This window comes from Aythya ferina (genome assembly GCF_964211825.1).
Source record: "Aythya ferina genome assembly, chromosome: 3".
NCBI classification, from domain to species: Eukaryota; Metazoa; Chordata; class Aves; order Anseriformes; family Anatidae; genus Aythya; species Aythya ferina.
This window is the reverse complement of record NC_140298.1, coordinates 107,250,857-107,275,829: the sequence shown is the minus strand read 5'-3', so window position 1 is coordinate 107,275,829 and position 24,973 is coordinate 107,250,857. Positions and strand designations below refer to the sequence as shown.

At 37.0% G+C, this 24,973-nt stretch overlaps 2 long non-coding RNA genes across 2 annotated transcripts in view; one reads left to right on the top strand and one right to left on the bottom strand.

The window, feature by feature from the left end:
• Positions 1-1,574: 1,574 nt before the first annotated feature.
• Positions 1,575-24,922, top strand: LOC311435052. Its single transcript, XR_014691888.1, has 5 exons — positions 1,575-1,824; positions 7,205-7,278; positions 12,494-12,616; positions 22,896-22,978; positions 24,173-24,922. It is a non-coding gene; the product is annotated as an uncharacterized lncRNA (long non-coding RNA).
• The window catches only part of LOC311435051, a 35,264-nt gene continuing 14,054 nt past the window's right edge, over positions 3,764-24,973 (bottom strand). Inside the window, exons 4-7 of the long non-coding RNA XR_014691887.1 lie at positions 22,094-22,190; positions 6,550-6,692; positions 5,774-5,910; positions 3,764-4,758 (exon numbers count right to left, since the gene is read on the bottom strand). This is a non-coding gene — a long non-coding RNA (uncharacterized lncRNA). The remainder of the gene's footprint in view (positions 4,759-5,773; positions 5,911-6,549; positions 6,693-22,093; positions 22,191-24,973) is intronic.

Sequence of the window (24,973 nt, the reverse complement as noted above, 5' to 3'; positions counted from 1 at the left end):
GAGGGGAAGACGTACGAGGAACGGCTGAGGTCACTGGGCCTGTTCAGCCTGGAGAAGAGGAGGCTGAGGGGAGACCTCATCGCAGTCTACAACTTCCTCATAAGGGGTTGTCAAGAGGCAGGAGACCTTTTCTCCATTAACACTAGTGACAGGACCCGCGGGAACGGGGTTAAGCTGAGGCAGGGGAAATTTAGGCTGGACGTCAGGAGGGGGTTCTTCACAGAGAGGGTGGTTGCACACTGGAACAGGCTCCCCAGGGAAGTGGTCACTGCACCGAGCCTGTCTGAATTTAAGAAGAGATTGGACTGTGAACTTAGGCACATGGTCTGAACTTTTGGGTAGACCTGTGCGGTGTCAAGAGTTGGACTTGATGATCCTTAAGGGTCCCTTCCAACTCAGGATATTCTATGATTCTATGATTCTATGATTCTTGTCAACCAACACCCCCAGGTCCATCTCCTCAGGGCTGCTCCCAGTCTATCCTCTGCCCAGCCTGTATTTGTGCTTGAGATTGCACCAACTCAGATGCAGGACCTTGCACTTGACCTTGCTGAACCTCATGAGGTTCACACAGGTACACTTTTCAAGCCTGTCCAGGTCCCTCTGGATGGCATTCCCTCCCTCCAGAATGTTGACCACACCACACAGCTTGGTACCATCAGCAGACTTGGGCTCAATCCCACTGCCCATGTCACCGATGAAGTTGTTAAACAGTGCTGGTACCAATACTGACCCCTGAGGAACACCATTTGTTACTGACCTCTACTTGGACAGTTGACTGCAGTGTGACCATCCAGCCAATTCCTTACCCACCAAGTGGTCCATCCATCAGATCCATGTCTCTCCAATTCAGAGAGACAATGCTGTAACCCCAGTGTAGAAGGCTACCAGATTTGTCAGATAAGATCTGCCCTTAGTGAAGCCATGTTGGCTGTCACCAATCACCTCCTTATTTTCCGTGTGCCTTAGCACAGTTTCTAGGAGGGTCTGCTTCATCATCTTGCCGGGCACAGAAGTGAGACATATTAGCCTGTAGTTTTATGTCTCTTTCTTTTTTTTCTCTTTTTGGAAAAAACAGAAGAAAGCCATCCTGTAGCCTTCCATTCCAACTCTCCAGTCATGGGAGCTGTCCCACCACATCTCCGTGATGCCAGTGAGATCATAGATGCCAATAGGATCATACCAGTTGGGTAGCAAATATTTTAAGGCATTGTAAGAAGATTAACTATATTCTCATAAGTGTTTGAAGTCTAAGCACCTTCCAGATTCAACAGGGGAAGCTGGGAGCATAAAAAGTTCTGAAAGCTGACAATGAACTTGTGAAAGCATTCTTAATTGCATATTTTGAGAGTAGTTTTCTTTGTGGTAGTCTGGATTTCTTCTAGGCATGTTACTTTTTTGGAGAATTCTGTAAGGTTCTCTACAGCGAGGCTATTGCTCTGCAGACCTATAGATTCACCTTTGGGAAGGTAGAAAAAGACATTGTGTACAGATGGCTAAAAGATAATTTTGCTTGCACAGTGGTAAGAATCCAAGGAGATACTGCAGTCTTTAATTTGGGTTAACAAGTCTGCAAACCATTGTGCTGAGGGCTGAGACAAACACACCTGGGTGTAATATGTTCGTAAGTTACTGGTGTTCAGAGCTATGGAACATTCTCCTTTTCATCGTTATTGATTCATTAAGAAAGCCTGTGTAAGGGAAACTATATGTGACAATATGTGTGTTTCTCTCACCCTTACGGCCAGCAACTACCCCAGCAGATCAAAAGAAACAGAAGAGTATTACTTGGTATGTGTGGAGTTGTCTTCCTCAGAGACTTTGGTATGTTTCAGTCATCTGAATTTTCTTTGCTAGTCAGTAGTAATGTAAGTACTCCCATGAATCCATCTTAAATTGAAGGAAGTTTTTTTAATAATGGTTTTCTTTAATTGGGGATGAAGGATGTCTCCTAGGTGTATTTGACAAAAACATGCCAGAATTTGAATAATTTACCTCATTCTGTCTCAATCAACAGCAATGAGATGTGAAACTTTCGATATAGTACTAGGAAGGATCTATGAATACTCAAAATTTTAGGTGTTACTCTTTTTTTCCTTAAACAAGGATCTGATACAATACCTATTAGATAGCAGTAGCAACATTTTCAGATGGAAAAAGTATTTGGAGGAGTTGTAAAAGAAAAAGTTAACGTAGCAGTCATAAAGCTGCCAGATTTAGAGCAATGGATTTATTCCTGCCTACCTTCAGTAGATTTGCAAGGTAGATTTACCAATCCCTGCTGTGTAGCTGCTGAGTGCATATAATCTAAAATATTTATCTTGCTACTTTCCCTGAAGGTAGAGTCTAGTATGACTTTTACCCTCATTCGGATGAGACAGGGTAAGGGACTTGCCCAACATCACATATGGAAATTGAAGCAGATTTCCCCAGTATGCTAATTGTTAACAGCGTGAGGTAGCAATTGCTTTCCCACAAGTTTGTGCCGAGTGCGTCATCATCATCTATTAAGATGAAAGAATACTGCAGCCTCTCAAATCCGTTGGATGTCATCTCTGCAAAGAATGCTGTTTTCAGTGCTACATTCACAGATGTTCCTGTGATATGAAAACTTTTAAATACCAACTGTAGTATCTGGGCCTTGTATCATGATTCACCTGGCCTAGACATTGTAGAAACACACCAAGTTATTCCTCTCACAGTCACTGTGGAGATCACCTGTCATTCTCATCTGTGCACTTAGGAATGTTTTGAGGAGTACCTAGTAATCAGAGGACTAATTCTATTTAATTAACACTAATTTTGAGGTCGCATAATCCATAAGAAATATTCTGATAATTAAACATCACTGTGGCTGCTAAGAAAGGAGGAGATGCTGGATTTAACTGGATAACTGGCTGAATGGTTCACCTCTGAAGGCTCCTAGGTGTATCATAATCCTTACCATCTTTCACAATGATAAAAAGATAAAGAGCTTTCTTCCTTCTGTGCATCATCTACATCAAGTTTCTTCAAAAGTGATTGGTCTGACAGGCATTTGTATACTAGTCTTCTCCCTCAGCTTGCTTTAGCTGCTCAGAGAGCACTGGAGGATTTTCATTAAAACCAGAAGGACTAGAGATGTATTTTTTAGATTTGGCAGAAGCTGATAGCAGTTGCTCAGGAAAACATCCTACTTGCAACAGATTTTTCAAACCCTCTATATGGCTAGATAAACATCTAAGCATTTGGTATCTTACAGATGTATTCTAAAGCAAAACAAAACAAAATGAACTTCAAATAGTTAGGGATAAGACCAATGCATGAAATGTAATAGAAACAAGGAATTTTGAGAGCCTGGTTTCTGATGACTCTCTTTTATGAGAATTCTTGATGTCTAATAAAGAATGAGCTTATTAACTTTTTTTGATTAAAATATTAATAGGATCTCTTTTCTCTCTCCAGTTTCCAATTAAAAAAAAAAAAAGTAAGACTTTTAAGATTTTTTTAGACCTCTCCCCCTCAGTAATGTTTGGTTGAAACTTCCTAGTGAGTTCAGAATTCACTTTAGGGAATGACTGTGTTAAACATGCTTTGCAGAAACTAGGTCAAGAAGTAATCAAGTACCTGAATTTTAAAAGGGGACAGTACAAATCACAAAATTATTAAATTTTAGAGCTAAAGTAATCAGTTTGTGTACCAAAAAAAAAAAAAAAAAAAAAAAAAAAAAAGGAAAATACAAAGGAACCTTCCTCTTCTTCTTAAACAGCCACAAGAAACATTATTAATACAAAATCTGTGGATAAATTTATTATTGTAACCCCCTCACACACACACTATTACAATAATTGCTTCCTCCTAAATGCATATAGAGTACATGAGGATACATCCGAACTGTAAAGTCACTTCCAAGCATTTATAGTTCTTGCATATATTCCTTCAGGAGGAGGAAGGTACAAGTTTCTTGAACATAATCTTACTAGAAGTTTTTGCTGCTTAGTGTCATGTAGCATCATTGACATAACAGTAGAGTTGGATTGTTCTCATGGTATATTCCTGTTTTCATAAACACGTGACACAATAAATACATTTGGTATGTACACGTATTCATGTATTGCAGGACGACAGCAGTGGCAAAATGCTTTGTAATAGATGATTAGGCCTGTTAAAAATGGCTTGATCAGAAGAATGAGAAAAGTTCTGTGAAAACGTGTTTCTTTGGTCTGAATCAGCTATACTGCAGATCAGTGCATTTCCTTTTCACTTTTTTTTTTTTTTTAATTATGATGAATATAATTCGTGTCCAGCACACTGAGACACTAATCTGTATTACCATGTTACAAATGAAGTGTAACTGCCATCTACCAATAATTCTGGAGATATCAACCATACAAATTTATCCAGTGTCCTTCAGCCGCGGCAAGCCTGGTAGACCTCTGTCTTTATAAAATAATCTCATTGCTGATCTTCAGATTTTATTTGAAAGTCAAGCTTATGCAGTCAATGCCCATGCCATTGCCTGTTTGAGTTAGAGAAAAACTCTTTAGAAAAAGAGTTTAGGCGAGCCCAGGATAGTCATGCCTATGTTCTGCAGTCTGTAAGCATGAAGTTGCTCACTGCTTCTGTTGACCTCCTGCAGGTAATAGGTGGGAAGGGGGCTGGTGATTTCTGACAGCTTCATGAAGCAGGTTTTTCTCCTCATAGGGGACCATGGTGATTCAGTAATGCCACATTATCAGGCGGTCTTGTTGATCTGAATCAGTTGAATTCTCTGAAAAGCTGAGTTTAGTTAAAGCCTTGTTAATGGCACAGTGAGAAAGAGTGGGCAGTGAATGTGGTGGCTGTTCATGCTGCTTGTAAAATGGGCTGCTTATGTGGTTTGTCCCTGAGTCTTACTCAGTTCCTCTTCTACCTGCCCCCCTCTGCACATTTTCAGTCATTTGGTGGTTTGAAGCATTAGAACAGTTTATGTTTATGTGTACTTAAATGCTTTAACTTCTTTTTGAGCAATTAGCCATTTGTGCATTATTATGCAAGCTCACATTACTGGCTGTTTTTGAAACTTTAGCTCAAAATGTTTCACTGGTTGCAAACTTTTTTAAAGAATTCATTATTATGAAATATTTTACCAGATAATTCACTGAGACAAATCTGAAATGTGCAGTTGGGAAGGTAAAATTATAACCAGTCACATAAACCTGTCTTCATTAGCTCCCTTTCAAACATCTCCAAATGTTACCAATAGAGACAGACATCCTCGGAGAGTGTTTTGAAGCGTGAATTCTTTAGTTTTCAATTGGAATCTGCTTTATGTTTAAGAGGAAGGCTTTCATTTCCTGCATCTGAGATTCATTTTTAAATGCAAGCTAACAGGAAGATTAGCCTTTAAGGGCTATTAGTGACTGGCCAGAATGGTGTTGGAGACTAGAACATAAAAGAAAAAAAAAAGAGGGGGGGGGAGAAAAATAAAAATACGGACGTAAGGAGTGAATAAGGCGATGCATCAAGCTATATTTTCAGCTGGTGTCAATTGAATGGCTTCCTTCCACTGGAACTGTGCCACATTACACCAGCAAAAGATCTGTCCTGTCATGGTTCCAACTTTAGTCTTGGTCCACAACTTGAAAGTAGTTTTCTGGATTGTTTAGTGTGTTCTTATTTTATATGCAACAGATAGAGCTTTTGCTGATAACCTGTGGGACATTCTTCAAAGCTTTGCCATAAAAACTGTTAACAGCAAAGGAAACGCTTAACACTTACTGCAGTAATGAAAATATCTTCTTTTATATCTTACCATTCCCTTCTCCTTCTGCACATGTTTTGTGCTCTCTCCCAGAGGGACATGTCACTGTCCTTCATGTCACTGGGGCTAATTCTTCTTTCAAACTCTCACCCTATAGACACAGGGGTTTTCAAAAAGGTGTTCACTGTCTGTGTAAATTAATAAATGATTGCTAGAGGTGAGAAACCAGACTCAGTAGATGCAGGTTTGGATCTGTTTCAGCAACGCCTACAAAGTATTCATATTTTTAACATATTCATATGTTTTTCCTGTTAAATGCAAGAGTGTTTTATATGAACCACAGTTACTCTATAAGTTATTGCTTTCAGTTGAACCATGATCAACAGGAGGTTGAAAGAGGTTTTGTAAAATTTTGTCTAGTTCTGATCATTGTACATTGTACATAATTATTATAAAATTGTTTGACAAACTTTCAAAAGTAGAGAATTTTGGAAGCAAATTACCACAGCAAATGTGGTTTATGAATTCAATTTTTTTTCTCCTCGATCAGTAATAAACTGTTTATTGTACAGATCATATTTGATCTGTTCCTGTTGCTTGCAATGTTGCTTAAATGTTTTAGAGCTCATCAGCATTGTAAATTCTGTCTTGGTTGTCTGTGTATCTTAAGATTTTGCACTGACACATTTCACTGAAGTTTCTGAATATGTGCTAGAATATCTAGACCTGCCAGCTTCCCTCTATACCTGTTTCTCATGAATTTTAAAAGCAGTTCTGCTGCCTAACTCCTTAGTACCTAAAGTGATACGGGAAAAAGGAGAGCAAACCTGAACAAGGTGTATCCAATATATGGGAAGCCTAGGTGCGGTCAGACAGGGGAAGTACAGCAGGAGTCAGGGCAGTGTGTTGGTCTTGTAGCCATCCAGAAGACGGTATCAATGAGAGAAGAAAAAGTTGTATGCAGTTTTGGCTGAATGATACTATAAAGCATTATAATAAAATAATTCAATTTTCATTTAAATCTGCTCACTTGTTCTGTTTTTACTTCTGTCAGAATGAATTATTTTGATCTGGGTAACTTGAATTGTTATGGCAGAAGAAGCAATTCAAGACAGAATGTTCTTGCAATGCTTAATAGTTGAAATAGTTTGAAAATATCGCTATTTAATTTTGAGACAAGGAAAATAAAAAAATTACATTTGGCATTGTTTCAACTAATTGACAAGCATATTCTTGATTTTTTCTTTGTTGCTTGTTAAATTCTCTTTTGATCATTGTACAGGAGGGACTTCCTTGTTTTATTGTAATCCAAAATATCCACAGCTGTAACTCTATTTTGGTAGTACACAGCTATATTTATGTGATAATACATTATATGTTAAATGTCTTGTTTACCAGTCATCAAATATTTATGAGCCATTACAGTGTTGAGGCTTAGCTAGAGGTTTTCTGTACTAATAATGCATATATTTTGTTTTCCAGTGACATAATTCCATTGTTAAGAACAACTTCTGTTTAACATGTCAGCTACTGAATTGTTTCTGATACCCATGAAGGTAATTTTCCATAATATTTTCCGTAATATTTTTTAAAATTTTCTGTTTACAATAGATGGGCCACATTAGTAAAGGAATACAGAAATGTACGTTATCTCAAAAAAAGCTGAAATCTATGTTAAAGACAGTAAATAACTAATTGCTGAAGATATATTTTGATTTCATACTGATGTTACCCAGGTCTTCTAACAACAATTTTTATTGCATCAGTTCCAGAGTGCTAAATATGTTGTGTTTTGGCAAGATCAATGCCTCAAATATATTAGTACTGTGCTGGCGTTCCCTCTCCTTTGACTTGTATTTTGGGTACAGGCAGCTAGATTGGCACTGATCAGTGCAGAAAATCACTCCTATGTGCCAGAGTTTCAGACTACTGGTAAAGACTTGTTCTTGGCAGGATGGCAGTGTAAATACAAGGTTGGAAGGCATCCTCCTTCTAAGTGCATCATGGTGTGGAGGATGAGTTTTCTTCATACTCTGGAAAAAAATACTCAAAGTACTCTTGTGTGTGTATAATTAAGAAAAGATTGTGCTTTTGTAGCTAAATGTACCTAGGGCAAATAGTAACAAAGGTGCTAGGTGAACATACCAGTGGGAGCAGAGTACTGTATTTATATAGAAGCATGTGTCTGTGTATATGTTTGTGTACGTGCATGTGTGTGTATGAAAGTCTGTGCTTTTATATTCCAGCTTACCATATAGAAGTAAATGGTCAAAACTGTTTTCCTGTTTCTGAAAATAAAAGGCATTGAATTTTTGTCTACACTATTTTTCTTTTTTATATGACAATCCACACTACTGTTTTAATTAGATGCCCTTACAGAAAATTTAGAATATGTGTACATGAGGCAGTAGACCATAATGAAAACAGTCCTCAGCTTACCTAGACTGGGCTGGTAAAGTGCAGTATAGTATATTGGTGATAGCTCAAGTACTAGAAGATAAATTTTACTTGCCTAGCCTGCTGCTCAAGACAGTAGATTTTGTCACTTCACAAGTCTAATAAATTTGGCTAATAATTTTGAAAGTGCTATGGTGTGTTTCATTCTGGTGCTAACTTAAGCAATGCCAGCTGGGCAACTGCATCATGCTACAGCGTGTTTGGTGGACATACTGTCTGCTACACAGGGATAGCATTTGTCTTAAGTTGTTGCAAGAGAATAAATATTTTACCTTGTTCATTTCATATTTTTCTTATTAATCTTTATACTTACTTTTCATACCTATGAATTTGTTGAATAGTATGCAGCAGAGCTGGATTCACAGTAGGTGATGGTAATTCTAAGGTAGGGTGAAATGTAGAAATGTTTTCATTCAGGCAAGTTCACGCTAACTTCCATGTTAACTTTCAATTTTCCTCACTTGTGAAACAGGTATAATGATGGTTAGTACCTCTGTCAAGTGTTTTGAGAACTGGTAAATTGAATGTTGCTAAGTAAGCCTGTAAAAACCTAAGTAAGCTTGTTAAAAAGGTGTTCGGTTTGTACCATGTTTCTGCTGATGGTGGAATAATATTCTGCAATGAAGGTAGGATTGCTGTACTGTCTAGAAAGACTAAATACTGGAAAGAAACAGAAAGGAATTCATTTCACCTTAAGGGATGGCTGCAATGCAGACATGTACATCGGTGGTAGACATTACAGGCTGCCTTTCTAGTTGATAGAGATCACAATCCGTTTGACTTGCTTTAGTCTGCTTTAACGGAAGATGAATAATGCCTAACAAGCAATGTTCATTACATAATTTAATCTTACCTTCTATCATAGAAGTACCTCCAGCTGCTCTGAGTTGGCTCAGATTGCTTTGTTAAACTAAGGCATCACTTTCATAAAGTTATAAATTAGCTTTGAGACTAATTTGAACAAAAATCAGTATTTTTAGTGGTGACACTATTATTTTTGTTCTCCTTTTTCCTTTCCTCCCGTATTTTATGTTAACCTTCAAAAAGAGTTAATGAAGTCTATAAATAGTTGAAACATCTTCTCAAATAATATCATGTTTAAAAATAACAAGCGCTGAGTGTTGGTCAGCAACTGCTGTAAAAAATGAAAGGTAAATTTGGCATGAAGCAGTGAAATGCTGAAGTGGTGATTAGTCTTTTGACAAATAGATTAGTCTGGCTTGTCCAGCTGTCAGGATGGTTGTATACGTGTTTTGCAATATTACTTCGAGTGTAGTACGTTTGGATTTGGCCACAAGTTGGTATAATTGCTTAGAAAGATGTGTCACTGTTACACAAGGTTATAAAAATGTGTGCTGTTTCTGCGGCTCCTTCTGAGATGCACTGACATTTCTACCTGGTCTGTGAATCTTGCCATTGCTGTCATTTATTTGTTGTCGGTAATGTGAATACAAGATTTCCCACTATATTTACAAAAATGTGTTTCAACCTCTTTGGAACTGGGATGTTGTTATATACAACATGTATATAACAGCAGTAGAGAGTAACTACATGTTAATAGTGTGCTGTTTGTACAATCTTGTTCTCATGAAATGATCACTGAGAGAGTTTCTATATACGAAGTAATGTTGGCTGTTTTTTTTTTTTTCTTGGAGCTGAATTGGGAGTCCAAGTTAAAAATAAAGCTGGATAATGAAATGTGGTGTATGTGTACATTCCTTAACCCATTATGCTGATAGCTCTGTATTTGGTATTTTGGAGAAAATATGAAAAGATAATGAGTAAGCCTTTGTGCATATCCTATGGATCAGAGAAGAAAAGAGGCTCTTCTGAGAACTGCATGCCGTTAGCAGTGAGTATTGGAAACCCCCCTCTGCTTGTCCTGCCTTGTGAGAAGTGAGACTTGAAAGAACTTTCACTTCTTTTACTGGTTTGAAAACATATTTGACCTCTGAGAAAGGAAGCCAGAGAGAGCATTGAATAAGTTGATTTACCATCTCTTGAAATACCTCCTTTACTGGTTCTGTGCCAGAATCTGAAGTGCTGTAGTGACAGCAGCCAAAAGGGAGTGGGGATTTGGATGGAGATAAAGGGAAAGATTAAAAAAAGAAGTCTAAACCTATATTTAATCCAATGGTCTCGTTATCTGAAGCTGGCCACTTCCAGGAGCTCTGCAAACTTTTGCTTTATTGAATGAATTGAGCCCTGTGTTATAATGACAAATACTTCTCCTGGGAAATACTTATGTTGTGTTACATTAATGCTACAGTGAAAAAGTACAAACTGAACTAGATATAAAAGATACGATTATTTTTTTTTTTTTTTTTTACATCTGTGGTACATGTGGATCACAGAGGCAAAGATGACCCAACAAAGCTGAAGCTATGTGTCTGAGCTGCTGAAATGCAGGTTTTGGAACGGCATTCCAAAAACAGCTGCAGTTGAGTACACAGCATTGTGAGGAGTGCAGTGTGATTATCAGTGAAATGTCCAATTTTTCTTCATGATAATGTTTCTTTAGTCCAAAGAAAGGGGAGTTTACTAGTGTTTCCGATGGATTTACCATAAAGTGCTGCTACTTGAACATGATTGTACAATTTTAATTCACATCCCCGTAGTAGACTTTTAGCTGGTTGATTTCAGTAAACTTGTACTGATTTAAACCAGCTGACAGTCTTTTCTACAATCATCATGGTATTACTCACTTTGAAGTGTGCTTCTGTACTGTAAACTCTTTGAGACTGAGAGCTCCAAAGTCCTGAGAAAAGTGGTTTCAGGTCTCTTTGGAAGCAGATTCAGCCACAGATGTTCACTCCTAAGTAACAGTATTCAGCAACATACAGCCTAATTTGAGGATGCCCAGTAATTAGGCATTGCTGAACTGAATTTATCAGGAGCTACGTCACTCCTGTGATTCCGTGGTACCTTCAGAGATTTTGGCATTTTGTATGCTTCCTATAATTCTACCTAAATCTTACATCCTCCATTTTTTCACACTTATTCATAGAAATGACTGCTCAGTGGTTAAAGGCTCATAAGCTAAACATATAAGGCTGTGTTATATGTTCAGTTTTCCCAGGCGTGTCTTTTTTATTCTGCCTTTAGAGCCTTAAGCAGGATATATGGTGAGTACACCCTTGTTCTACATTTTATGAAACCCCACCAAAGCTGGAACCAAACTGTTTTGAACTGTCCATAACAGCGTGAGTAATTACAGTTTTGGTGATGAAGATGGCACCTGTAAATCAGAGCAGTCACAGCAAGAGGATGTAACTATTTTCAATTGAAGTAAAGAGCAAGGCATGGCAAAATGGATGTGAGGAATTGAGAAGAGATGTTGTGTAAGGTTGAGAGCAGAGAGCCTTGGTGTAAGAAGCATTTGAGCATCTGATTTGCTTTAATTAAGAGAAATGGACTTAAAATTCAGCACTCTGGAGTAAAATAATTCCCATACAGAGCCTTTAGTGGGAAAGAGTCCTTTCTTTTTATTGTTATTTGAATTTGCTGGCACATGGGGATGTCATCAGAAAAAATGTTTGTTGCTTCTTGTTTATTCAGGTCAGGAAAGATGTTCATTAAATATGTAGTCACATAGTAATTATGTCATCAAATACGCTGCTACAAAACTCTCCTCAGTGAAGAGGAATTTCCTTTACACCTGACGATAACATTTTTCAAAATAAAATATGTCAAAGCTTAGAAGTTTATCTTGGCAGAACATCATACCATTAAAGCAAGATTGAATGTATCCTGTCCAGATCTCTTGCTTCTTGTAATGATGCCTAAGGCTACAGTCCTCCAGATGTTGATACTACCAGCAGTTACATTTTGAATGGAAAAGCCTCTTGTTATCACAGACACTTTCAGTAGAAATTCTACCCTTTTTTTCAGTATAGTTTGTCTGATGTAATGCAAAAGAAATGTGATGAAAAAAGTATTTTTTTCCCCCCCTTCAGAATTCTTTGCCCATAGCAATGAGAACGAGAACGGATAGGACAGGAGATCATTCATGCCCCTTGCTTCCCAGTCCAGGTTAAGACTGCGTGAGTTGTCCATAAATAGCTAAAAATTGCTTTAGTCACAGAAAGGAAGTAGAAAACTCTCTACAGCAGAAATAGTACCGAATGGGCAAGAAAAACTTTTCCTTGCACTAGCACTGGCCAGACATCATCAGGCCTCAACTGCATTAAACTTAATGAGCTGTATTTACACAGAGTCAGCTCACTCTGCTGTAGCCTTGAAGGGGCCTTAAAGCAAGTGAAAATGAGAATCATTTCCTCTATGTTTTGATAATTAACACAATTACTCCCACAGGATCATAAGACGGTGGCTAGACAACTCCATTTTCCTCGTAGTGGTATGTACTGAGGACAGCTTGCGGGATTCTGCTGAGGTGGTGCGGTTTCGCAAGATTTTATGAATGGAAGACAGGATCAAGTAAGTGCTCAAGGGATGAGAAAGGGAAGATTTAACAGGGAACTGTGAAGAGAAATACATATTTATTGGTGTATATTCTTACTAAAGTTATATATAATTCAACAGGAATGAACAGGCTTCAATGGGAATTAGGTTTAAAAACCAACAAACTGTATCACCACATGCTGATGTGTATTAAGATTGTTTTGTACCGCTGTCACTCACAGGTTTAGCTATGTTATGCGCTTACAAGTTTTGCTGGATTGGTATCTTAGGCTTGAATCTAGTAAAGAGATTCACAGTGCAGCTGCCTAGACTAATTTTCTAGTCCATTGCTGTATTTCTTTGCTGTAGACTCTGAATCAGAGCTTACAAATGTCAGTCTGAAGAAAAAAGGCATGGATGATTGCTGGTACTTTCAAGATCAACTGTTCAGCTCACCATCCTCCAACAATCAGATGAATTGAGTCTTGGTCAGACCGTTAGAAACAGTTCCCAGGAGTCACAAAAAAACCTCACCAAGCAGATTATGTATACGTTACTTTTGTCATGCATTTGTGGTTTTGTGGTAGTGAGATATATTTGAGAAGTAATAAAGGTGAGAAGTAAAGCACTGAGTTTACCATTAAGGTAACTTAAAAAGGTGACTGATTTTCCCAGCTGCTAATTTTCCCCACCTAAGCACGGGAACACATTGCTAGATATGATACTGGGATTGTGATGTGTCCTGGGTTGATTTACAGGTTATACTTAATCAAAATAGGAGGGATCAATCTAAAAATTACTTTTAATACTGATTTTATGTAGCAACTGTAATACCATCAGATATATGTGTATGTTTCATATGTCATATAGTCTTTGTTTTATGCTTGCACTTCAAATAATTTCTGTTCAACCATGATATCCTGTGGCATGGATGGATGCTTGTTAGTAGAACAAGTAACATAATTCCTGAGTTAGAAAGGTCATAGATAGGGCAATGGGACTTGGGACCCAAAGCTGGAAAATGTATTAACATAGTTTAATCAGTCATACTAAATTCCACTGTGGCATATTTCCTCAACAAATTAGTTAAAAGGATTCTGGGTTCTGTCACAGGAAAAGAAAACACTGAATCTTCTATTCTAAAAAGAATATTTATTCTTTAAGTATTGTGTCTGAATGCTTTGTGGTTTGTTTTTTATACTTTTTTATTGTTTGCTTAAGTGTTCATGATCTAATATTTAAAACATTGTATTAACATATCTAGCTTCTCCTGTAAATTTTGCCAGAGCTTTGTTGTGCAGCCTTGATCCAATTATTCCTGTGTCTTGGTTTTGCTGTACTCAGCTAATAGACTCTTCAGTGATGCCCTAAACTTTTGTGTGTCTGTAAAGTGCATAGCACAAAGCTGATATCAGGTGGAATTTCAAAGAACTGCTGCAGTTCAAATAAGTAGTAATTATTTGGGTTTTGACTAAATTGCATTATCCAGCAGCTTTTCTGGTGAAGAACCAATACTTCAAGTATTTGAAAGAATGTGCATGCAAAGCATTGGCAGGCCAGCATGTTTTTTGGTGGGAAGGTATGTTTATGTAAGCAATCATAGCCACGCAGCATGATTCAGATTTTGATTTTCTCAAACATAGGAATGCAAATGTGGAAATGTATCAGTGAGTTCCATCTGAATGGTAACTGCAGTTCCATTTCCTAGAGGACCACGCAGGATTTGCGAGTTATGCAACATTAACAATCCCTTGTATAGTTTGAAGCTAAAGTTGGAAACCAATTTACAACTGGTTTAGTGCAGCTGTTCTTATGCATCCTATGCAACTCATACCCTGCCTTCTCCTTCCCTACAGAGAAAGGCTGAGAAAAGTTACTTGAGGAGGGAATACAGTTCCATTGCTATGTGGAAATTCTGTAATAATTAACGGCACTCTTGTTGAGTTGCACTCTTAATACAATCAAAGTGAAATTCCTCTTCTATAAGAGCAGTTGCTCTTTTTGACAAGTACCTCGTAGAGCTTTATAACTTATAAGCTTCATAATGATGACATCCCACCCTGAAACACAACTGTAGTATGATTCGCTGTGTTGAAGAACTAATGTATTGTTACTTTTTTCTTAAGTAGATATGACTAATGGAGTTTTAAAAAGAATAGAACTAATTCATAAAGTTCAGTGATTAGTGATATGGTTAAAATAGGATTCCTCTAAATTGCTTTCAAAGTTGGCCTATTTCCATCTACGCCATTTAAATAGGTATCAATTTAAAGCCAGCTGCTTCTTGACTTTTGCATTTCAGTATTGCTCTGTTAGTTTTTCTTTTTTCCTCCTGAGGATTAAATGTGTGTCCTGTAGGCTTATCAGCCCTGACTTTTTGTATGTGACAATGCTCCCTATGATCTCCTAACTCATCAATCAAATGGGAACTATGGTCTTCAAAAGTGTTAGAGAGCCTCTCTCTTTAACAGTACACTATTTCTATACTAAGTATATACTATACCGTAAAATAATGTTTATGTTCCTTTAGGCTTAGTAGCATAACATTCGTGAGCACAAGTGCTGAAGCAATTTAGAAAGAGATGTTAACTTTATATCCTACCAGAGAAGTAGTTTTATTACTGTGTATGCAAAGCAAAGCTTTCATATTTTATTAGCTATCATTATCATGTTTCAGGGCCTTTTCTTGTATCCAGTATTTGCAGACATAGAAGTCTTTCTTTATGAGCATACCAAAAATAAATCAGGAAATTAATAATGTGGCTTCTGAATCTTTAGAAAAAGCATTTGCTTCAGAAAGCGAAGAACTGTTTCAGTGATGTATGTCCCAATAATGAGGCTTACAAATGCCAGACGTAAAAGAATAACACTGTGCTTTGGCATTGGACTATGAAAAGTAGAATGAAGATAAAAGCAGTTATCTTAACTTCCATGTAGAGGAATACCACTGTTAGTAATGCTAGACATTTAAATATGAGTCATGTCCCAACACAGTCCTGAAATATCCTAAAATATTTAGCTTTTATTTGCTGATTTTGCTCATTGAGGTGCATTTTCTAAGCAAGCCAAGATTTTCAAATAAAGTGTGAATTTTAAAGTATCAATATGAATTTTTAAAGTATACAAAGTATCGTGAAAGTCCATAGACTTCAGAATACTGTGGTAAATGCTTTTCTGTGGTACAGTTTACAGTCCCTAAAATGTTTTTTTGACTATCTTTGGAATCTGAAATTCTACACTGAGAAAATTCATGTGGAGTGAAATGTTCTGGTTTGGGCAAAGTTTAAGTTTGTGTGTTTTGTCTTTTTTCATATACATATGAGTTTATATTTCTACTATAAAAGACTCAAAAAGTACTGTATAAGGATGCTGAGAAATTAATTCCTAAAGGGGTATGTTGACATTCAGACCATCCTCCAAGGAAATTCTAACAGAACAGAGTTTCCTATAGAAATAAGTGATGCCCTTAATTGTGAGAATTTTCACCGTGTAAGAGCCTATTTGCTAATTGCATTCTTAATCCAAAATATTTAATCCACCCAGGAAATGGAATGCCTTGAACATAGATTGCATTGGGTTAAAATAAAATAAAATAAAAAAAGCCGTGACTTTACATTGTGTTCTGTAGGAATCAGAACACTTTTGTGTGGGAACCAGCCCAGAGAACCATGAAGACTCCTCATTTATTGCAAATGAGCTATGGAAGTGGAATCTAAGTAAAAACAATTAATGCATTTGATTAAATGTGGCACAGTAATTGCCACATCACAATTGCTGCTTCTAAACATTTAAGCATCATGAGTCATCTTTGATTTCTGAAATTAGTCTTTGAAATATTGATACATATGTGAGCTCTCTGGTCTTGCTTCTGAAAACATACAATACAAGTTATTTATTTGATGGAGTTCACTGAGTGCTGTTGTCTACTTTGCTATCATTAGGACTAGGTCAGAGGTTCCAGACCTTGATAAACTGGAAAATTATGTGCAGGTAAATTCAGTCCACAGCTTGATAAATTTAGATTCCCATGTTTAGGACTCTCATGTTCAGGAAAAAACAAACAATCAAACAAACAAAACAAAACAAAACAAAGAAAAAAAGAAAAAAAAAGCAAGCAAACAAAAAGATGCCTGGGTTTTGTGGTGGGTATTAAAATGACTGACATGGGTCATACTTAGACAAAAAAAAAAAAAAAAAGCATGTATTACTCATGCTGCAGATTTAGTTCATTAGTTGGACATATATATTACCAATAAAACCCCTCTAAGTTAGCTATAAACTCTGAAAAGCTTCCCTTTGAAATGAAATGCTTTCCATCTTTATACCTCTTGTCTGTCTGAGGTTCAGTTTCAGTCTACTATTCTTTACCTTTTAACAGAGTTTATCCAAGTACTGGGATATTTTGATAATAATATTTCAGAGAAAAATTACAGCTACTTCCTATGTACTTGTTGCTGACATTGAGTTTGATGTTTGTTGTTGCATGTGAAGTGCTGGAACAACCAGAGAAAGATGTGATCCTAGCAATGAGATATTTCCCTACCACTACTGTTGGGTATGTCTTTCCAGAAGACCAGAAGCCTCTTATACATGGTGGTGGGCATGCCATTTCTTGAGAATAAGGCAAGAAAATTCTGTGGTTGGCAAAGTTAAGCTGGAAAGAGATCTACAATGAAACAGTGTCTGCATCCTGTCCACTTGTAGAAGGTCATTTCTAGTACCACTAAGGTATTGTCGGTCTTGGTATGAATCAAGCTTGTGCTAGGTCTACTTTCTTAGCTTCACTTAGATTAATAATAATGTGGTTTAGGTAGGTTCTGAATTAACTTATACGGAAGGAGAAATTTGATGTGCTTTTTGGTTGTGTAGAAATTGTGAAGGATTACAAAGAGTTAACCTTAACTGACTTCTTCATTGCTAGTCAAACTATTTTGGGCTTGAAGGATTAAAAAAAAAATCTTTCTTGAAAGTCCTGTTTGTTACTGTTGTAGAAAAGGCCTCTTTTGTGAATCAGTAAAAACGTGACTAGGTGGAGATGTTTTAGGGTAGTGATTTCTAAGTTTAATTTGTGCTGGCATCTACCTCACCATGAAGTATAAACTTAAAGAAGGGTCATATGGAATTATCTCTGGAGTTCCTCAGTTGGTCCTGAATCCATTTTTCTGCCTACTTTCGTATCTTTTACTTGTACTGAAGTTCTTCCAAGAAATAAACTGTGTGTCAATATCAATGTTGTATGATAATTGAAGTTTCAATCTCTCATGCCCCAAAATCATTAAATTTATAATGAACATTAAATTTATAAGGAAACTTCACATTTAAAAATAACCATGCATCCCTAGTTCAGCTGTTGTCTGTTCATGTTACAGTCTCTTGATGGCAACGCATCCTATTTTTACTCTAGAATCCCACAGCGCAAAGGCTGTCCTCCTCCAGAACCTGTATCAGTGTTATAAAGTGCAAAATGTTGCGCTCAGAGGGGTTGTAGAAGTTGAATGAGGCAGAATATTGCAGAAAGAGAAAGAAAGATTTCAAGATCAAGTAAGAAAACGTCCTACAAAGTAATTTTATGCCCGTCCTCCTGATTGGCAAGTTATTTTTAACCAGATTCTCAAATTTGGTGAGGAGTTGCATGTTCTTTTTTTTTTTTTTTTCAGGGTGCCATGACATTTTTGGGCCCTTGACTTAAAGAATCCTAAACACTAAAACTGCATCAGGGGTCTGTGGTTGTACCATGTAAAATGTTACAAAAAAGAGAGAGCATATGTAAAGAACGGACTTCCAGAACTAACATTGCTTTGGCATTTTTTCAGTTTTTTTAGGAACAATTTTTACTCACAGAAGGGCTGTGAAGATAAATTCATTGCCTTTTGTAGAGTGTTGAGGAACTATCACGGTATCAAAAAGCTTAGGAGGAACTCATATTAGTTCAGTGTTTAATTAATGCACATATTAAGTACAGGCTAGGAAAACTAAGTTGTATAAAGAACAGAGGAGATCAATGTGATAAATATCGCTTTACTTTTGTGAATGCAATCAATGCCTTCAACTCTTTTGGTCATACCCTGAAGCGTTTACAAGATTAAAAACCAGAATACTATCTGTATCTTTTGCCTGTGCTTTTCTTTCAGAGATGCTTAGCTAAGCATGTGTTTAAGCTCATATTTAAGCACAGTATAATTTTAAACACAGAATTAGTCTTTCTAAAATCAGTCTATGAACACATAAAGTCACACAAAGGATTCGTAATCTTAAATTAAATAAATAATTAATCACTTTATCATTGGATGGGAGGTAAATGTCTAAACTGTTTCCTATTTCTAGTCAATTATAACCATTTTGTAGGGCTTGTTGATCATCTGGTTGCCAGGAGATAAGCAGAGAGAAGCAACTGGTTAACAGCTGGTTGCATCTGGTCACAGCCAGGAACGCATAGCAATAGAATAAACAATTCAGTTTTCAACAGCTGCATTTGCAGTTACACTCTACTGAATCAAATAAGTGCAGCTTTCCAAGTATAATCTGTGAGCTAGAAACATAAATTACCTTTAGAAACATTTAGAAATAAAGAAAAAAAATCTTTATCCTGCCATCATCTCCCTTTCTTACTTATTGTTAATTCACATCTTGATTTTAAACACTGGAAACATCTACTAATAGACAAGATACTTGAGCATTTTAATCCTTCACTGTGTTTTGTACCTAGATGTACATATCTCTATTCTAGTTGCTATAGATTCTGTGTTCTGCTGTTTCATTTCTAGAAACACTTGAAGACTGTTAGATATTTCCTGATACCCACCAAAGATCTTTCTATAGGCTTTTATTGTCTGTGGAAAGTCACCAGACACAATATTGATGGGTAACAGTAGAACACTTTATTAAAGAACAAATTGGATTTAGAACAAAGTTACCTAATGGATTGCTTGAATGTGCTACTGAAAGCTGGCTGAGACCTGGAGGTGGTCATACAGATGTCTTGCTATTTGGAGACACCATGCCTGAGGCCAAAAATGGGTATATAATTTCTCAGATGGCAGCAATCTCAGATGCTGAGATTAAAGGAAACTAAGTTTGCCCAGGATATTATAATACTAGCTGACAGTTCAGAATCTCAGGGGAAGTTAATTGTCAAAGAATGGTGAGTCTCAGTCTGCAAGTTCATACAGAAAAAAAGAACGGGACTGTTTTACATCAGTCCTTGTGGTAAGTGGTAGTTAGAGAAGACTCTCATTGCAATCTGATATCTGAATATGCTGATTTACTCTGAACTGATTTGAAAGCAGTATATGTCAGAGTAGCTACTGAAAAAGTTCTTGGTACAGAAGATCTTAAAAAGGAAGTGATCATGCCACTTGGTCATTTGCAGGACTGATTAATAATGTGCCTGAATAGGTGTGTATGTATGGCAGTGTGTCTGTACATATGGCTGTGTATACTCATCCTAACAGGGTTCAGAGAGATGTCCTAGGACCAGTTTGTAAGTTGAAAGACTGGGGAGCTGAGAAGACTGAGGAGCTGAAAAGACTGAGTAAGTTGAAAGCTGGGGAGCAAAATCAGCCCACAGAGGAGTAAGTGGCCGGTTTTCCTTAGGAGCAGTGAATGTTCAGAACAACCTATGCTCAGCCTTGTCTCCTGGTGTCCTGACTTATTGATTGGACTTGCTGGATGGACCCTGGACCTGTGCTGTAGTTTGCCATGTCTCCAATCCTCTCTCTGGCCTTGTCTCCACCTGTTTCCGACTGAATGGACCCCAGACATGGCTTGTTTCCTCACCTTGTCTGGGACTGCCAATGGTACCTGTCACTGTCACCAACCTGGTCCTAGTCAAATGCTGCAGGACTATATCCTGGTCAGGCTGGTCACTGCCCTGCCTGTACTGTGGCGCCCTCAGCTCCTGGCTTATCTCTCTTTTGGACCAGTTCTGCTCTTGCTGCTACCTACCAGGCTATGTCTGGTAGAATGCATCATCTGGATTATTTTTAATAGGATTTGTTTTGTATTTTGAAATAACTTGCAGATAGATACACCACAGGCACTAAAAGCTGAGTTAATTGATGTTAATGTTTATTATTTCAGTTGTCAAAGATTCTGGAAGCCCCAGATGTAGCCCACAGCCTGACGAAAATAGGTTCTGTACAACAAAATGAAAAGACAAATTGACTCTATTCTAGCCGACTTGAACTATAAGTGTAAACAAAAGATAGGAAAGCCCAAATCACAAATGATCAATGGACCTGATCACTTGATTAATGGATTCATAAAACAACTTAATTGCAAGGTGACATTTGAGGTGAACTATACACCCTGGGAAAGCATGGTTTTCTTAGAAAGGTGTAGTATCCCAGAATAACACTCTGCTTAATTTAGTGCTCCTGTAAAACTTACAGTGCTGCTGAAAACTGAATTTGCAGAATTTATTGTGAAATCAGACCAGAGTTACAAAAGAATTGCCTCAGTGTTTATAGCTATATCAGCCCATATTATCTGCCAGTCTTGGAACTGGAAACAGTAGGTTGTGAACAACAAAAAGAACTTTAAGACCACATGTATAACAGATTTCTAAATTAGGGCATATCAAGTTCAGGTAAGATTTTGGCAGATAAAAAGGCCTTTCAGGTTACCTTTTGATCTGCATACCATTGTAACTGAAGTTACTTTTATGTAGTACTTCTACCAGCACTACACAGAGAGTTATTTCCAAAGTAGACGGACAGTAGACAGAAAAGTTTGTATAAGTTATCAAAGAACCTTAACAGTTTCTTCAGCCTGTTCTTATCCCTTGGTCAAATATAAACTGCCTAATTATACATTTACTTGGGACACTAAAATACTTTCTTCAAAATCATTTTTATGACTTGAATAACAAATCCATATTTTGTAGCGTTTCAGGACATTTTATTCACTTTTTTTCTCATAAACCGAACAAACATTTGGGGTCTGATTTCATCATCATTTACTTAACCTATTTTGATTATGGTTGCCATTTAGTCTATATAAGGACAAGAGGAATGAGTCCATGAATATACTGTAGAACTTTGTCTTAAATAATTCTGAAATGGTGTGTGGCTCTTGTAATAATCTATTCATGATTTTCTATTTCAGATTCAGGTAGATATTATGATATTCTATTTTGGATTGACATGGACCAATACAACAGTAAAAAATTATTTCAAACAATTCAAAAATTATTTCAAACAATTATTTCAAAAAATTATTTCAAACAATTCAAAAATTATTTCAAAAAAAATTATTACAAACAAGAAACCTACTAGTACAAGTTTTTGGTCCTCAAACAGTAACCTATTAGTGTTTCCTCTCCAATAGAGCACACGGAGTTTTATAACATTTTGTTTACTTATTCATCTGGCCTTTAATATATAAAAAGTGTCACGAGACAGAAGAGACAGTGATTTCCTAACTATGACTGTCAGATGGACAGTTGTATATATTTTATAAACAAACAATATTTAAACCAATAATTTAGAATAACCTATTTAACTTTAAACTTACCTGTATGAACATGTGGCTTTGGTTCACAAAGGTGCCTGAAAAATGAGCCTAATTACAATAATAGTGTATTCTTCACCATTCCATCTTTAGACTTAACCTAAAACAACATTAGAGGGAGTCTAATTGGCATTACAAGTACATATCTGTTGCAGATGTTTTTAGCACATAGTCCAAAGATCAGCAAATCTAACATCTGAACATGAAAGCCCCCTTGTACTGGTGGAGTAAATGGCTCCTGCTAGAACCAAATCTGTAGATGGGTTGAGTTGGTCAGTATTTATGCAGACTCCGTGTTTCACTTGAAATGTTTTACAGCCTTAGAATTTAGCTTTAGGTTGAACATCTGAAGAAACTTTAAATTACTGCAGTCCATATAGAGCTCAGTTCAGCCCAGAATCAAAGAATCAGGGATCTGAGTGTGTTGAGACAAGAAACAAAAGTAGGAACAAACAAACAAAACAAAACAAACAAACAAAAAGGAGAGACAAAAGAAACTTGGTTTTCTGTTCACTCTCAATAGAGTAATAAGCAACTTGTGTAGAAAACACAAAATGTGTTAGGGGTTCTTCAGTGTAGTACTTCTGCAGAGGGAATGGTGTAAAGTGTCTGGTCCAATCTGCAGATCTGCATGAATGCTCCATATGCCTGACAACTGCTAGAATGGACCTAAAGTCTTTGATATCAGCCCATCATTATTGTCCAAATAGACTGCAGCCATAGTTACTTACATTAGAATAAATATAGTTCTCTCTTTTGTTTTTTTTTTTTTGTTTTGTTTTGTTTTGTGTTGTTTTTTTTTAAGCACTCCCAGAAGGCCAGAGGGAGGAGTGAACGGACCATTTTATTCTAGGAGATCTATATAGCAGTACTCCTCTGTGACTTCAGGTCAGCTAAATTACAAAAGGGAAATTGGGGACAATGGTCATGTCTTGAAGCAGCATTTAAATGTGTAATTTTAGCCATAAACTGCCACAGGTTAAACATACACATATTTTTACTACGTACTATTGCTATTTCTTGGTGTCAGTAACTCATCTACATACATACGATAAACAAAGAGTAGTGGTTTACCCTGTGAGTAAATACACTGATCGGATTATTCACAAGATACAATTCTACTGTTTGTGAATGAGGCATGGCACAGTCATAATTATACAATTGTTTGGTCTTCCAGAGACCAACATAGGAGACGTTTCGTTTCCCAGAGCCATAGCACTTTAATGATAATTAAATCTAAGCTCATTACCATTGTGTGACAACTTTGGATGTCAAACATTGTGACTACTTAAAGAGGCACAGCCTTTCAGAAAATAAATAGTACTATTAGAAAATGTTTTTCACGTTTCCATTATCTTGGTGACCATTGAAATTACTGTGTCAGCACTGAATCTGATCCTGATCCAAACACAGAAGGGTTGAGATTTTTAAAAGCCAGCCATCTGTTTGCTCATTAAAGGAATGCTGATCAGCCTACTAATGTCATTGTCAGTGGCAGGTAGAGGAATGTGAAGAATGCTTAGAAAAAAATCCATAAAATGTAACTCTTGTTTTCTTATCTCTTCTGTCACAACAAGAAGGACACCTAGCATCACCCTGGTAATTGTCTTCTAGCAAATTGTTTCTCTAACATTTCCTGCTGGAGAGAGAACAAATGCTCATTATTCATTTAACCTTAGTTTATCCTGATCTAGCTGAATAAATGTAGTATGGCCACAAAAGAAACCTTTAGAAAATGGGAAATAATATTTGCCATTCAGTGTCAATATTTGCCATTCAGTGTCTTAGTCATTCATATTTTGTTTTGTTTTGTTTTGTTTTACCCATTGCTGTTGGTTTCTTTTTTGAGAGCAGCAATAGGAGAAAATAGCAGACACATGAAAACATAAGATGCATCTGAGTAGCATCAGGGTAGTGTTCTAGAAGACAATGGAAATCAATTTAATTTTTTTTTTCCTAACTCCAGAAGTCCAAATCATAGCTTTGCATGTGGTCTTGTTCTATTGTTTGTGGCATATGCTGTGATTCATTTAGTCTATGATGACCTCGAACAGTGATTTTTTTATTTTTTTTTATTTCTAGTACAGCAGTTCACCTTTTTTAAACATAAAATTATAAGAAGTCTGAGACCTTTAAAGACTCAGCTGCTTAATCTGTGAGTGAGTTTGGGATTAGAACTGTTAGCTCCTAAATGGATGCTTCTTCTTAGAGCAACAGAGCATTGCAGTACTACTGTGAAATCTGTCTTTACAGCGTGGAGAAGCCAAGTGACCCCATTATGAATGGCGTACATTGCTGTGCAATGAGCAGGGCAGCATTGCTGGCTGCTTGCGGATAAGGCTTGCTTTTATCAAGCTGGTGGGCACCACATATGCTCTCTGGAAGCCAGGAGACCTGAAAAACAGAGCTGACACTGAAAAAAAATGGATGTGTGGGCTTTCACCTAATGTATGTCGGCACAGGGCCATGGAGCTATGCTGGTTTATTAAATGTAAGAGCTGCTGCTTATGTGTAAATTAGGACTGCCACCTGGCTGGTTTCCAGCTGTCTTGCCTGGTTTTATTCTGAATTTGCTGGCTGCTGTTGGAGCTACTGTACAGATTGGTCTGGACATTCTCAGCAGAGATTTTTTGGAAGGTGGCCGGCCTTTTCTGTGTCAAAGATGACTGCATTTTACCTGGGTATTAACAATAAAGTGCCAGTGAAGTCACAGGGGTGATTATTCTAAAACATAAATGGTAGTGGTCACCCTGACAAAAAAATGGGTCATTTAAAACAAAATGTAATAAAACCAGGTTAGCTTTATCTAAATAAAATGATGATGAAAAGGAATACATTGTGTTTCCTTTTATAGCCTTTCTGAGTTATAACAGTTATGTAGAT